Genomic DNA, 16,989 nt, shown 5'->3' with positions numbered 1-16,989 from the left:
AATTGTTTTGTCCATTTTTAAATCAAATTCTTGAGATAACACTATACAGTAGATATCTCATATAATATAAAATTTTATATGCAAAACTATAAGTGAACGTTACATAAAGTTGTGTATAGAGAAATCAATCTAGATATATTTTCTGAAATATTTTATAGTGCTATGTTTTTCGTCTCAAAACAGTTAAGAGTTCCAAAACACATCAAGAATATTATTTCTTGCGATTGCACACATTACTACCATATACTTGAAGCATGTGTAACATAAACTATTCTAAGAACATCTCAGAACAGAAGCACTTAGCTTTTAGCTCTTAAAATTTTGGTTTTCTGCCTTAACCTGTGATTTCACCTTACGTTTTAAAAGCACATTACTCATTTTTAATTAAAAGTCAGTATATTATAATGAAAAATATAAAAAATAAACAAAGAATTTTGTAGTATATTGATTACTAAAATATAATTGTCAACAATCGTGCTTTCAATCCATAATTATATTTTAATTAATTAGCAATGAAAAATAAAGTGCGTTTTCATCTATCAAAAACCTATATTAATTTATACTCTGTAATAATTTAAAGAAAATATCAGTAGTGTTGCTATATCGAGAATGAAATTTTTACAATTACACTGTCTTTATATGGAAAATTTAATTGGACCGATGCAGATAGGCGCAAATAATGCAATTGATTTTTCTTGGTGGGGCATTAAAGCTAACGAGGCAATTAACTCGCGGAAATCGAGACAAACCCGTCTGATTATCGCGATCATCGATTGTCGCGCGTTTCCCTTAATACAATTGACGATATTATCGGTCCAAAAGTCGTATCGCCCCGAATGCCTGATAAGAGAACGCGCGCCGCGTGGGATGCTGGGAAGAGGGGTTGGTTTGGTTCAAGCCGGCGCCCTCGCTGCACAAGTTCCTTCAGTATACGCGCGTAGCTACATTCGGTTGGACCCTATCTCTCGCGCGTATCGTGTTTGAAAATTGCGTCACCTTTTGGAAAGAAATTTCCATGGGGAGAACATTTCGTCGATCGATCTACGTGTCGAATTAACATTACAGTGTGTCGCTCGCTTCAACTTAATCGAGAATAATTTAAATCGATACAATTGTAATTCTTTCAAAAATGTTCCTTAGTTTGTGATCAATAATGCTTGTTTCATGCTAATCAAAATTTTAGAAAACTTAATATAAAGGTTTCATATTTTAGAGATTTCGAATGAATTAATGTGAATTGTCATTTTCAATTTCGCGCTAATTACGATTGATAATTTTGTAAAAGAAGTTTTGTAATGTATTAAAATTTATTTCAAGTTATTTGTTAATTATACATTATGCAAGTTACTTTTAATAAAATTAAATTATTTTTTATTTAAAATTATTATTAATATGCAGTGAGAAGAAGCTGCTAATATTAATTTATGCAATGCATAAATTATCCAATCAGAGAAATTTATTCTTTGTAACAAAACTATTATTTTATTGCAAAGGAGAATTTTTTTATATCTTTTGTGAACAATCATATCATGCGCTGTATGATTCTTCACATTTTTCGAGATACTTCAACAGTGTTAACATCGTAATTTTCTTATCATAGCTATAGAAAGCTGAATCGATTCCAATTTGCAAGAGGTAGTATTATCGAGGCAATATATCTTGGATTCCTTTTTGCTTCTTCCATTACGTTTGATAATGCGCGCCTCGAGAATATTTACAACGATACTATTCGAGATTTTTCACGAAATAAAAAACGCGATCTATCTGTGCTTGTAATCGTTATAAACCATTCATCCGTATTACGAGGAACAATATAATGCTCTAGTGCGGAAGAGAGATGACAACGTTAAACGACAAAGTTTAACTCGAGGGTAAGTAGGATCCTAATTGCATTGAATATATAAAGCTTCTGTTGTAGCAACTAATTAGGAAATATTTTCCTCACGCAGCTTATTATTTAGAACAAATCGATTATTTTGTGTTAACGTAAAGTATTGTAATACCGACATATATATTAGCTAAGTAAACAAGAATGACGTAAATACTGGCTTAAACGTGTAGTTAATACCAGCTTAATGCATCGTGACACTGATGTTCCAATCTTCCCGCGTAATTTTCGTTGTAGCAGTTAAATCGTAGCCTCGCTAAATTATTTTTATTTCTTTTGTTTTTGTAATTTAACTTTTTATCAGAGAACATGTTATTTTATATAAAATGTAAAAATTTATGATTTATTTGATTTTTTATAGCGTTTGTATAAACAAAATATATCCTTAAATACTGTAGAAAACAAAATGTTTATCATCGATCACAAAGCAAACTTTAAACAAAATATATAAATTCTTCCTATTTCTTTTTATTTATGGGGAAGGAAAAACTTCTTTTATAACAATAGTTCATAACTTCCAATAATATTTCTTCTTTAAGATAGAATTTCTTATATATGTGCCATTAGAAGTGAAATTTCTCACATTTTGCTCCTAAAAACATTATCTTAACTACTATTACAAAAACCTGTCCATCTACCTTTATGTAAGACCGAAGAAAAAGTCGGTGGTGAAACTGCGAACCTTCAGATCTAGGGTGTGCACCCAAGATCGTTGTAGGCGACCCTTTACGACCGCAGTAATTCTTTAACGAGACCACGCGTACGGCGGATCTGCCCTTGGTTATTGGTGTAACTTCGTACAGCGTACATGACTTTCTTACCCTTGATGGAGTCGTACTAGCCGTACTGGCTAAAGTCCTTGCAAATGGGCTATCTAGGCAGCTTTTTTCTAGACTTGTTTAAATAAATTGTATGAAAAACCTAATTATGAAACAGTTACATGTGTACTCAACTACGTTTGGTATGGCTGCATATTTTTTGATTAACACACGTAAAAAAAGGCTTTAAAAAGCATAAAGCTCTGTATTAAAAGACACAGAATATGCGTGTGCACATTCCCAAAAAAGGAGAAAAAAGTGTTTTTTTTTGTTTATTATGACTCATTAAAATTTTCAACAAATTCATTCATTATGTAAATATGAAAGTTTTCTATATAAAAATTTTATTTTAAAAAGTATAATAATTCTTGCATTTTTTAAAGTTAACTGTATTTCAAAATGATTGCACTCTCTTCAATTAAAAATACATAAGCACTTCCTATGACATGATGACTTTTTATATCACCGTTAAATATGTGAGCTATATATTGATCTAGAATATAGTACATTATTCTCTCTCTCTCTCTCTTTTGCTCTCTGTCTTTCTATTTATTTATCTCTCTATCTCTCTCTTCGCATTATGTACTATGAGAAGAAAAAGATGCACTTTATACTATAGTTGTACACGTTCGCGCAAAGAGCACTGTGTGTCGACAGTGATTTATTGTAACGTTTCACGTAACATACTTTCAGGAAAACCTTAGATATAAGATTGTTATGATATGCTGACGAAAGAGTTGTACAAGTACTCTTTTTGTCGCAAATGTAAAGGAAAAATAGAAATTGCTACCCTAAAAAATGTAAAAAAGTTCTTCTTTGGTAACTTTATATTTTATTATTACTATTTTTTCTGACACAAATTATTTTATTTCATAAAGAGTTTAGACAAGAGAAAAGACACACGCGACTGTTGATACGACGAATAACTTTCAATAAACGCAAACTTTCCGCGAAGTTCATGCCAAACTTTCAAGAGTCAAACTGGATTTTCGTTCTACAAATTTTCAGCTTCTCGCGCATCGGGGAATATATCGTAACGGATGCGCAGTACACCGGATTTGTTTTACTATTTTGGAAGCTGTTAAAGTTACAAAGCCGGATTATTAGATAGCATTAGCATGCAAGAAAATAGGATATTATTACGAAACAGTAATTCCACACGATCGAAGAAAGTTGAGAATTGCCAGAGTTTTAGCCTTATTTACTATCAAACTGCTGCTTCACAAGGAGTATTTCGAAAACTAAAAATGACATGCCCCCTCTGTATAGCACACCTTACGAGACGATGAGATGAATATGCATTTCGACAATAGAGACGAGAATTACTCCTTGACACAGATCCCAGATTATTGCTTCGCTCTTGAGACGATCCAGTCGCTATAGAAGAACGAAGAGACGAGATACATGTATATAGTAAGAGTGATTTCTTCTAAGAAAATTCGACCGCGACATTGTTAATGTAACGATTCACCGAGATTACAAAAAAGCATCGCCATGAGCAATTTCGTTAACTTTAACATTCGCTCGTTTCCCATAAAACGACAGGAATTTTAATAACGTTATAATGTTTCTCCTGTCTGTTCTTATCGCGAGCAATTATATTAACGTTTATGCGAGCATGTTTCCGCGAGACTGTTCAAAATTGCATAAGAGAACAGGCAAAGGCACTTTACGTCTGATTTTATATTTCTCACATGAACTTTGTTCAAATATTTTTAGAACAATTAATGGATACTGATTAAATAATGCGACATTTTATATCTAAAATTTCGATCAAAAAAGAAACTAACTATTAATTTATCAATATTGACATTTAGTTATGTATCCCCTCCCTCTCTCTCTTTCTCTCTTTCTTTGTCTTTGTTATAAAAAGGCTTCCCTTTTACTTGTGGAAATTTAAAGAACAATAGGATTGAAAGGATCGTAATGGACTGGCTGCATTTTACAACAAATATCGACATCACAATATATCTTCGTGATTTTAACGCAAGTGAGTTGCTATCCAACCACTGGAAATTTTCATTACGGTATTCGATTACAAACATGCAATATTTTCGAGAAATGTAATCGTAAATGAAGACTATTGCCGCGGTAATTTTATAGCTTTAGCATCAACAGCACAAATATCGTGGATATCTATCTATATTATAGTCAGGTATTTAACAATCATATTATAATGCATCGCGCGTACAATACCTGCATAAATAAAGAGCTTTTTATTAAAAGGCGCATAGCGTAGCCGCAGAAATTTACGGGCCATTTCAGTACTTAATTAGTCTTTACATTTCATGCAAGATTTAATTCCAAAATACGTAAAGGCGCTCACTTGAAATGTGCTTATGTATAGTACAGTATATTTACGCCTTTGAATCTGTATTTCTGCAGTTTCTCATTGCTTTCATTACTAAATACGTGGTTAATCAACTTCATGATGATGTGACTTTCAAATATTCCAACAAGCTAATAAATCACTGAAATCAGTAATAACAGTATATTATTGAAACAAATAAATATATAAAGTATATCGATAAGTAGCTTTTATCCGATATATTATTTTGAAACCTTAAAATTAAATGTTCGATACATATATCCGTTGTAAGCTATATGTATTATATTTATGTTGAAAAGCACTGTGAACAGAGTAATAATTTATCGTATATTTTCGCGCACATAAACTTGCGTTAACATTTTTTAAACTTTATTATAAGCGTAAAAATCTGCTGGGAATATTCTTTCTATGTGCATAAAGAAACGCGAACTTAATTAGTCGCGACAATGTCACTTTTAAACAAGCCAGACGCAATTAACTACCGTGGCGATGATCTGAAAGCATGGTCTTGTTTACCTAGGTTTTTCTTTTGCAACGTCGAATGTTTAGTCAGTTCAGAAAATGTTATAATATTGTTACTAGAGAGTTACGTATATACGCGTATATGTAGACAGTCAACAATTATTTATTAAAAACTCTAATTAAAAGTACTTAAATAAAGCTATTATTATTGAACTATAAATATTCATTAAATTTTCTCGGGTTTCATTACATTTATCCTACTTCTCTATTTATTTCATACGCATATATCGTGACCTTTATTAAATTTCTTATATTTGAGCTACCTATTCTTTTTTTCAATTTTTTTTTATTTTTTATATACACGTTGACTCGCGTAATTTTACTGGTACTTTACGAGAACACTATGAGTAAAAAAATTCATATAAACATAAATCTAATTCAGAATATTTAGAAAATTATTTATAATTTTTAAGAATTTAATACTATGACTTCTAAGATATATGCTATGATTTTCTACTATAGACTTTTGCGTTTGAGACAAATTAATTACACCTATATAGAAGCATCAAGGGAAGCTTTACTACATTAAATCTTAGTTGTGATCATATATGAAACATAAAATGTAAAAAAACAATTGTATGACAATTGTTAAAATTGAATATCAAATCACAACAATGTACACGCGATTTACACACGTGCAATGAAGTGCATAAAACGGACGATTTTGAAAATTTGCTCTGAATTTTATTACTTTACCAGGAAATAAGTGTGTGTAATTTTGTTTCACGCATGAAAAAACTGAATCTTATCTCTTATTTTTTAAAATATAATTTCTTTTACTCACGTTTCTTTAATTGTTATATTTTCATAAATATCGAACATTAAGTATTTGCTCACATTGATGAATTTTCACCTAAAATAATTTATAAAAGATATATACATATATATATATATATTTAAAAAAAATATATATATGGTACATATATATATACCTATACATATAATAGTATAAACCTTTTTTTTTTCTGAAATTTTTGTAAATCACATTTATGAAGAAAGATATTAATCTGTACAAATATTTGTATTCAATTTCATGGCAAAGATTGCAAAAATTGATTTTATCGAATTGTTTACATAATTTTTATATTAATCTAACTTTTATACTAGTCCAATATTTCCGACAAAATAAGCGTGGCCATATCTGAATTATCGAGATATAAAGTAATAATAACAAAATATTGTTTTGTCAAAACGTTATTACTTGATATTCGTCAACAATGCAAATATATTACCGATGAGTCAATTCCGCGCACTGCCAATGATTATCCATTAGACCTCGAATAATGGCGGTTTATATAATATAATTTTGTGGTAATGCCTCATTTCCGGGAAGGATATGACATTATTTGGAAATAATTACGTAAGCTCGATGAGAATGCATCCGCGATTAAACTCGAAATTGAAACTATAATGTAGAACCTTTATTACTTTCAGATCCCGTTTGAAAGTTTTCTGTAACCATCGCAGTTGCAAATTCTACTAATTAAAAATTATATCTCAAAAATCATATTGTTTGCCTTTTTAATAGAAAATTATTAAACTTATAATTATAATATATATATATATATATATATATATATATATATATATACAATTTTCATTTAGTTTATTGTAAAGAAATTACATTTTTTCTGCATTATCTTATTACATTTATTACCCTTTTACTATTTACATACATGACCTACGTACATTAACGCATGATCTCAAAAATATTTTATAAACAAATTCTTCCTATAATTATACAAAAATTAATGTAAAAACGTGCATTAAAAAAAAATACATATTATACAATTCAAAATTATTTATAATAATAATATTTGAATAAATAATATCTTCAACTTTTAATAATATAGTAGATAATTAATACAATTATCTAAAAAATAAATATAAGTATAATCTAAAAATCTCCTTTTATTATCTTACAGTGATTTTCTAGTAGATTACACACACACATACATCACTAAATTTATAACGGACTGATAAATCGCGATGAATAAGCATGGTTTTATGTTTTTTACTTTTTCTGTCGCGATGACGGATTAGAACTCTTTTTGAATATAGAAAACGTTAAATCGTCCGCTTATCCTACATTGGATTTGCGCACAAATCTGCATTTATTCTGCTTTTGATATCCGACGGCTACGTTGAAATGCAAAATGCTCTTTGCGATAGTTTCATATTGCTAAAAATATTTTATAAGATCTTCTATTTTTCACATCATTTGCATACAATGAAATATGAAAGACATATTTCAATCTTATGGTTATTCACATAAACTCTTAAGAAAAACAATTATTCTCTCTTAATTACATTTTCTTTTATAAGTAAGAAAACAAATTAGCATCTTTAGTACTCATGATATCATAAAGTTAGCCTTAAGGAAGATTTATTATCATATTTTGCTGAATATAATACTGTTTGCTCTCACAAGTTTTTATGAGCGAAATAATTTTCACATAATTTTTGCTAAATTGTATTCCATCAATAATGAAGAAAATTTAACGCATGCTCAAAGATCAAAATTGATAAATCCTGAGTGAATTATGTTCTATTGAATAGAACTAATTTTTTTCTGTAAGAAGAATTTTTAAACGAGATATCGGTAAGTTTAATCGAATAAGTTTCTGTAGCTAAAGTGAGCTTGCGTCTTGTCTTCCGACCTCTTATTGATTTTGTGATCGAATCAGTATATTTTCCAATAATTTGAAGTAGAACAAGATCCAATTGAGAATTTATCCTAGTTCTATTGCTCACTTCAGAAACAATTGTGTAATTAAAGTCGTAAAATTTGAAATAGAGTTTAAGCACTCTATTCAATGTTACAATTTTAAGTACAAATCACATTGTTATTTTTTTATTTAAAAGTATACATATAAACGTGTATATAACGTATGATTAGATTATAAAAAAGAACATTTAAAATATTAAAAATATTTATTAAACGTACGCAATGAAAAAATGTAATATATAAAAATCAATGTTCATAATATAACAAATTGTAATATACACCATTTTATTGTGACAATTAACTATATGAAAATGATTAACATACAAATACATATAACGTAATCATAATAATCTATTTATTATGTATATCAAACAAAATTAAATTTTTAATTCTACTTATTTTTTAAGTATACTTATTAATTTAATTGTCACAATGTGATCACTAAGAAAATAATAGTTAACATTTTCAATGAAACATATAATTAATTATAGAAAGTTCAATCTGTAAAAATTTAACATTAATATGTACAAAGTTATATTTTCCTAGAGGTTTCTCGATCGAAATGTATATATTGTACAATTTGCCGTGCATCCTTTGAAAGTACCCTATCAATTTGTCTTCATAAAAATACGACAGTAACTATTGATTTATTTGATCAATCTCAAGGCTAATGACACCCGTTCTTGCGAGCACGAGCCAAGAGGGTAGTTAAAAACAAAAGATAGCTAAGTATATTCTCGGAAGATTCTCGGAGTACGACGTTAATGCTCAGCATACTAAATTCCAAGATCGTGCTTCATTTTCGCCACAGGTCAGCAGAAAGCTATTATATCACATTCTATGACTTTTTATCAAGCCACCATTGATATCTCACTGGAACTATCTTCTATAAGAAATAAGTGCACACTTGTGTAGATTGTCTTATTAAGTTTTTCTTATCATCCAATATATCTCTCTTATATCATCCAATATAACGTTAAGATTCGAGATCATATTCGGGATGAGCATCACTCGCAATTTTATTTTATAATCTCATAAATTTAAGCATAATATAAATTATGCTAGTATAAGGTTTTGTGAGTAAAATATTTGAATTTATAATTTGAATTTTAAAATATAATTTTTGTAATGATTTTTATAATAATTAAGAAAATGATATATAAATAATATAGCAAAGCAAACATACAATTTTACTACGAAAATAAACAAGTGACAAATTTTATAAATATTATCAGAATATTTGATTTAGTTAATTTAATTAAGCAGGAACGAAGTATTAAAAATTGCTCCAATTAGCCAAAGGACATTTTATTTATTTTAACACACATTGTGTTTTAAAATAAATAAAATTTCCTTTGGCTAGTTGGGGCGATTTTTGATATTTCGTTCCTGCTTAATTTAATTAACTAAATCAAATATTCTGATAATATTTATAAAATTTGTCACTTGTTTATTTTTGTAGTAAAATTGTATGTTTGCTTTGCTATATTATTTATATCATTTTTTTAATTATTATAAAAATTATTATAAAAATTATATTTTAAAACAGACAACGTGTGTTAAAATAAATAAATAAAATTTCTTTTGGCGTTGGGTCGATTTTTAATACTTCGTTTCTGCTTAAATTATCATTAGCGACTTTTTTAAGTATTCATTTATTAATGTAATTCAATTTATTTTAGCACTATTCAATAAAAATAAATTATATTTCAATGATTATTTTTGTTCTCGCTATGTGTTGAATTATAATAATTCAAACCCCAAACAGTTAATTACAAAGTATTTATAGTCATAAATACAATGTATACAATATTATTAATCAAATATATTATATATGTATAATATAGACATTGCATAATGCACGGAATAACAAATTTAATGTGGAAAACGTTGCTCTTATATAGTAAATATATGTATAATAGTACATGAATAAATGTTTGGAAAATTATGCCTCCCAGTGGGTGTATAGCCATTAGGCCTTAGTGCTTTGTAAAAAGCTGTGTAAAATTCCATCTCGTTGTTTATTCAGTAACCCGGAATTAATAATGAGTTTTGATGTGCTAAAGGAATTAGGGGTTTACTCACAATGCTACATAATTCTTCTGTCTGACAGAAACAAAAATAAATCAAACTGATCTTTTACGACATCTCATCTGCGATTGTATAATTCTCATAATTAATTATTTTCAATTAAGCAGAAAGACATTTAACAAAATTTTGCTGTTCTTTGAAAAAATATGATTTATATGAAATTTATACTTTTTCAACAATACGAGACAATATGACAGAGTACAATATTGTTTTTGAAACTAAGATATGTACGATATATCGAAATTAAAAATCGAGATTCACGTATTTTTATTTCAAAATTTCCAATGTATCAATGTCTTCAAAAATAACGAAAATTCTTTTGATTATATTATTTTAATAAGTATACACACATAACTATTATTAATATTAATAACTATTATTAACATTATTAACACATAACTGTTATTAATATTAATAATAATATATATTAATATTTTATTAATATTAATATTTTATTAATAATATTTGTACTAACAGTATATTAATATAATTAATATTTTGTTTATTTTATTTATATTTTCCCGCATATACTCTTGCACTAAAATCTATTAATGGAAATCTTCCGAGCATGATCATTACATTTTTCAATTATTTTCTCACGATTGCATGATCTTTTTGTTTCGTGTTTCACAGTATCATTGAAATACGATACAATCATCTAATGGCTAACATATTGCCTTTGTTCTGTGAACTGCAAAAGACTATCACAGAATGATCGAAAGACGCTTCTACTTATATTTAATAAAGCGAACGAAATGTTCAATGGCAAAGAAATGGATCTCCCTTCTTTTGAGACTAGCAGATGATTTTCTCGTTTTTTGATAGACCATGCAATGGCATCAAAATAGAAATATTCGGAAATTGTGATCATTCAAAAACTCGTGAAAGCTGTCAGTAAATTGACTTGCAAAATATAAATAAAATTCAAGAACAATTTATGTGAAAATCGACATTTAAAAAATTAAAATTGTTATTTGTTAATATAACGCACACACAGGAAGACGTATAAAATGAGAGATTATAAAAAATATATTTTATCTATTTTGTGAATGTTAATTAATTAAAATTTAAACAAAGAAAAATATTCTAAATTATATTGACAATTATTGTATTAATCTATTAACAAAAATCTCGAATATTAAAGAAAAACGTCACAAACTCATTGAATAGTTTTGTTGCAAATAATTTCGAATTTCTAATGTGCGATATTGATTACCGTCGATTTTATCAAGCAACCGCTTATTCGGTTCATGCAATTTTAATGCTTGCAGCACCGTTAACGTTTTGTATCGAATAATGCCGTTTCACACAAAGCAAAGAAAATATTTTCACAACTATCATCATTAAATTGAATTCTCCGAAAGCTGCCGTTTCAAGAGAGGAAGTACTCACAAAATATTCGAATATACGAAGCGACAATATATCTAACGTTTTTGAAAAGAAGAAAAGTATTGATTGAATCTATATAAATGATGCCGATTTTATTTGCAGCTGTACACGCGAAGGTTTTTTGATAATAACACTTTGCTTCGATGATAATGCGTACTCTATTTTTTATGCATACAATTGAAAAATAAGAGATAGCTTAAAAAATATAACTCATAAAAATCGTATAAATTAATATTTCACGATTCTCACGAGATCGTAGATTCATGTTTCGTGCAAATGCGACGTCTGATGCATCTGATACACCACATTAGCATTAGATATATAAAATGTAAGCTCGAAAGAAGCGATTTAACAGATGACATCTGATGCATCACTGCGTTTTACTCTCCCCATATGTAAATAAAACATATGATGGATGGATGAATACAATTTGATCTTGCATTAATCAAAACTAATGCAAATACAAGGAGAGGAGAAGATAAAGATTAAATAGATATATATATATATGGCACTATAAAGAGAAATGTCTGACTGAAACAAAGTGAAGATATTTAAAGAAAATATCTTATCTCATAGGATGATTTTAACGAAACCTTTTATTCTGTGCGTAACAACATTTCTCTAATTTCCATTTTAGACCATTTTCTCTTCTCGTATTCTCTAATAGTGATCCTTCGATTGTATGTTCCGCGTTCTTTAACTAAATCGTCAGCTTTTATGATACAGTCTTTATATGCAGATTTTATCGAACAAAAGGCTGCGTCTGTGATTACAGCATTATATTCAAGTAATGCTCCATGTTTCTTCGAAAACCTTAGTCGATTAAATTGTCTATTGAGGGCAATGATCCAGATTGTCAGTAGTTGATCTTCTTACATTTGCAATTATTATAAAAATAAATAATTCTCCAGTTCTGGAAGCAGTTCAATAATATAAAATTTAAATTTCTTCAGACATTTTTGCATTCAAAAATTATTTTTTCTTGTGTAAATATACCAACAAACAATATATAACTAACAATTAAAAATCTTCTTTCTTTATATTACAATTAAAAATGCTCTTTTTTATATATATTTTTTTTGTGGAAGGAAAAATCTCTATTTTCATCTCACATGTCTACCTCATGGTATGTCGTCGCGACAGTCTAACAACTTTCATAAGCGAAACGGCGCCTCTCGTCTTAAAGTGAGACTATAAGTCGCGCAACAGGCGTTTCTGTCACCATGTATAACAAACCTACTACTGTGTGTCCTCTGTGTTAAAGATAAAAAAACTTTTCTATATAGAATTCTATAATTTTTTGCACTTCAAATATCAACGCAAATTGACATATTACATTTACAGCATATTTAGTAATAAGTGTAATACATATTAATATCAAATAATACATAATAAGAGAAAAATATACAAAACAACTAAAAAAAGATGTATTTTTAAAAAAGCTATCATAGGCATTAAAATTCTTGTAATTTTATTTACTAATTTGATATTAAACATGTAATAATACTTAATATAATGCATAAAAATATGTCATAACAAAGTTATATGTAGTTTCGTAACTAATCAAATAAACATGTTCTCATAAGCAGTCATGTGAATAAGGGTTTCAGACGATAGACGTAGGATTAATTATACAAGGTCTCCTAACAAATCATCTTATGAGAACTCCATAGAAAGTTTATAGTGTTCCACCAAGATCGTTAAAACATCGACAGTATATGTATGTTAGAACAATATTCTGTATACATATACATAATACTGTAAGTCCAATATAATACTTAATATTGATCTTACAGTAAGTTATGTCTGAAATTTTATATATATATATATATATATATATATATATATATGTGTGTGTGTGTAAGAATCTTCTCTCGACCGTACTGGCAAATATTATTTATTCAATCACAACGTTTCGACCCTTCTTTGAGTCCTTATCAAGTGATTTGTAAAAATAAAAATAAAATTATAATTTTAAGATGGTCAATTGAAGTCAAGATGTGATTGAATAAATAATATTTGCCAGTACGGTCGAGAGAAGATTCTTACCCTTTTTAAGTTTTGTCTGGCGATTCTTAAATATCTGCGTTCTTATTATATATATATATATATACATACACATATAATACGATTTCTCAAATACTATTATTATTACAAATTTATAAGATTATATATATACACACATACATATATATTAGATTTTTAATAGTTTTTCGCTCATCTCAAATTAATATGAGTGTCACATTTTGCGATTTAAGAAAACAAATGGAAAATTAAAATATGTCTGAATTTTTTCATCTTTATTATGTTTTAAAATAGCTGTTTATTAACAAAACTTGACTTATGTTTTTTTTAAGATTATACATATACTATTATTTGGATCATTGCACTTGCGACTAAACTTTCAGAAATTTTCCACGATAATCCAGCCAGATATGTAAACATCTAAGGAAATTTATGATAATAATTCGATTTAAATACTTTAGCTCTTCACATTTCTATAGACGTGAGGTAAAATGAAAAGCAAGAAAAAAAATAAAAAAGAATTATCTTCGTAGTACATCAGTGATGATATTTTTTTCTACTATTTTATCGCGTGTGAAGAATATATACATACATATATATTTTGAAATGTGAAAAATTAAATATTATGCACGAAACAACGTGAAATATGATAAAATTATTTAAAAATTACAAATATATATATTTTTTTACATAAAAACTTTTTCCAAATTACATTTTCTTATTCTATAATAAATATTATTAATCTGTGAAAAAAGACAATATTGTGACAAATTAAAGATTTATAAAAATGCATTTTTTATATACAATATAATTACATTCTTTTAAAGTATGTTTTATATTTTTCAAAGAGGTTCGTATATACTCTTTTTACGTTTTTTTTTTATACTTTCACTAATTCTAATAATCATATGCAAACGTATTTTTACGTCATTTGTTAGAATCTCAATTTGTATAAATTCTTAATAAAAAATAAAGAAATGAATCCTATCATTTCGCCCTCGCATCCGAACTCACCAGTAATTTTAACATAATTCAAGCATTATGCATTATAAAAGGCAATCATTGCATAAATCTTCAGCAAGCTTTATTGATCATACCTCTTTGCAAGAAAATCTGCAACCGTGCTTTGATACTACGGGCATTTAATTGACGTTTATTATCTTCGATTATTTCAACCCTATTATAAATTACCCTTACGTAGATTAAAACCGTGTACCGCTGTAACGACAGTACTAGCTACCAGTCGCGCAATAATTCAAAGTAACGTGTATAGCTTCAAGCCCTCTCGTCGCTCAAATACGCCCAAATCACCGATAAATCTATCTATCGTAAACGAACGTGAACGCGTCTCGGAACGTTCACGGGGTTGATACAGAAACAAAAAAGCAAATAGTCTACTCAAATCTGACGGAATTAATGCCAACAATCCGACCAACAAATATCGATCATTTAACAGATAATTTAAAGATTTATACCTATAAATAAATCACTTATATCACACTTCTTCGATACTCTTCCATATTTCTCGGCTCGCTCGAAAGCGTTGTTACTCCGTCTAGAAACAAAGGATGGTACATCGTGCCCATGTACATAAACTATGGCATAGACACCGCCATGTACAAAGGACCGTGTTATGCATTAACGAAACTGCGACAGGTGCCTTAAAGCCTATACACAGAAGAGCGAAATACAATCGCTCTCTACGTAACGGTAACGATGCAGCGTCATCGATCATTTTCGTGAAATGCGGTCACGAGGTTCTCTCTCGCGTGTGTCAAGATCTTACGCTAAAGATATTAAATTGTCACTTCCTATGCTCTACTGCATCTGTAGATGACGTTCGTCGAGAGAGAGAGAGAGAGAGAGAAAGCAGATAATAATTCATTAATTAAGTAACAGTATGAATAAATATAGATATACACTTTGTTAATAATACCAGAAGTAAAATGAGAAATTCTATTGAATTTTTTTGTGGTATATTACGTTCTCTCATAAAACCAGCTGTAGTTCTTGTGTTGAGCAAAAAATTGTAACATTATATTTGTTTTAAATTTATAATAGATTATTATATTATATATTTTTATGTTATTACATATATAATTTATCAAAATGAAATATTTTCATATTTCTTATATTATTTTTGAAGTTTTATATTATTATATTTCGCCATACATTGTATTGATTAGATTGTATTAATTAATAACCCACTAATTAACATCTATCAATATAATACAACGTTATTAAGAAGCAGTAGAACCATACATTTTCCCTTAACCAAAAATATGTTTAAAGAAGATTTAGCATGTTGAAATTAATATATAGAAATATTGTATATAAATTTCATATATAAGCTATCTCGATAAAAAAAAACTTTAAAACTTGATATTGAATATTGTCAAATATGTGACTTACATTTTGTACCATAGATCCGAATCACATTCTATCTAATAATTTTTATACATTCTATAGAACAATTTTCTCATAAGCAATATTTTTACCTTGGAAATAATTAACGTTAATCAAATAATATTTTCAATCGGAAAGTGATTCTCCTTTAATTTATATCTATTTCCCGCGGCAATACTTTGACAAAGACCCATCTAGTCTGCGCAACTTTCTTCAAGGCGTGAATATACGCTCGCGGCGATATCTGAAGCGTTCCATTGTACATTTGATATCGTAAACAAGGATTCACTTTATAGTTTCACATTCGCGGGATTTCAAGCAGGCGGATGAACGTGAAATGTTGAAAAAAAAGAAATAAGATTTTTTCGATTTTTAAAAGTTTTCGTCTCATTAGCGAATACAATAATATACAATTCCTATTTATCAATTACATTACAAATCAAATAATATGTTTAAGTTATAATTTTATGTGTACGTGTAGAAAATTATATCTTTATATAGAAATAATATTTTTCATAAATTAAAGAATTGTGATATTTATATATATATAATGTTTGAATAGCCATTTTTCCGACTAATGATTATAAAGAAATAGCTTTTCTTTTTTTTGCAATCCTTAAAATTAATAATGCATTCTTTCTCTCTTTTCTGACAAATTAGACATTTGCAACATGCGGAAAAAATATGTAAATTTCGACTAGATTTTTTTCCTGCGATCAAATAAAAGACTATTTCTTTCTCGAAAAAAAAAACAATATAGCTTTGAATGTGAGTCTATTTAAATAGTCGAATT

At 28.1% G+C, this 16,989-nt stretch overlaps 1 protein-coding gene across 1 annotated transcript in view; it reads left to right on the top strand.

Moving 5' to 3' along the window:
- Positions 1 to 947: 947 nt before the first annotated feature.
- Glurb (metabotropic glutamate receptor B) overlaps positions 948 to 16,989 on the top strand; it is a 124,531-nt gene continuing 108,489 nt past the window's right edge. The window contains 2 exon segments of the mRNA XM_085479762.1: positions 948 to 1,114; positions 1,601 to 1,871. The gene's annotated coding sequence lies outside the window, so the exon portion shown is untranslated.

Source organism: Nylanderia fulva, unplaced genomic scaffold, assembly GCF_048542155.1.
Source record: "Nylanderia fulva isolate GAGA-0341 unplaced genomic scaffold, ASM4854215v1 Scaffold13, whole genome shotgun sequence".
NCBI classification, from domain to species: domain Eukaryota; kingdom Metazoa; phylum Arthropoda; class Insecta; order Hymenoptera; family Formicidae; genus Nylanderia; species Nylanderia fulva.
Note: the sequence above shows the minus strand (reverse complement) of the source record. Positions and strands in the feature narration are given on the sequence as shown.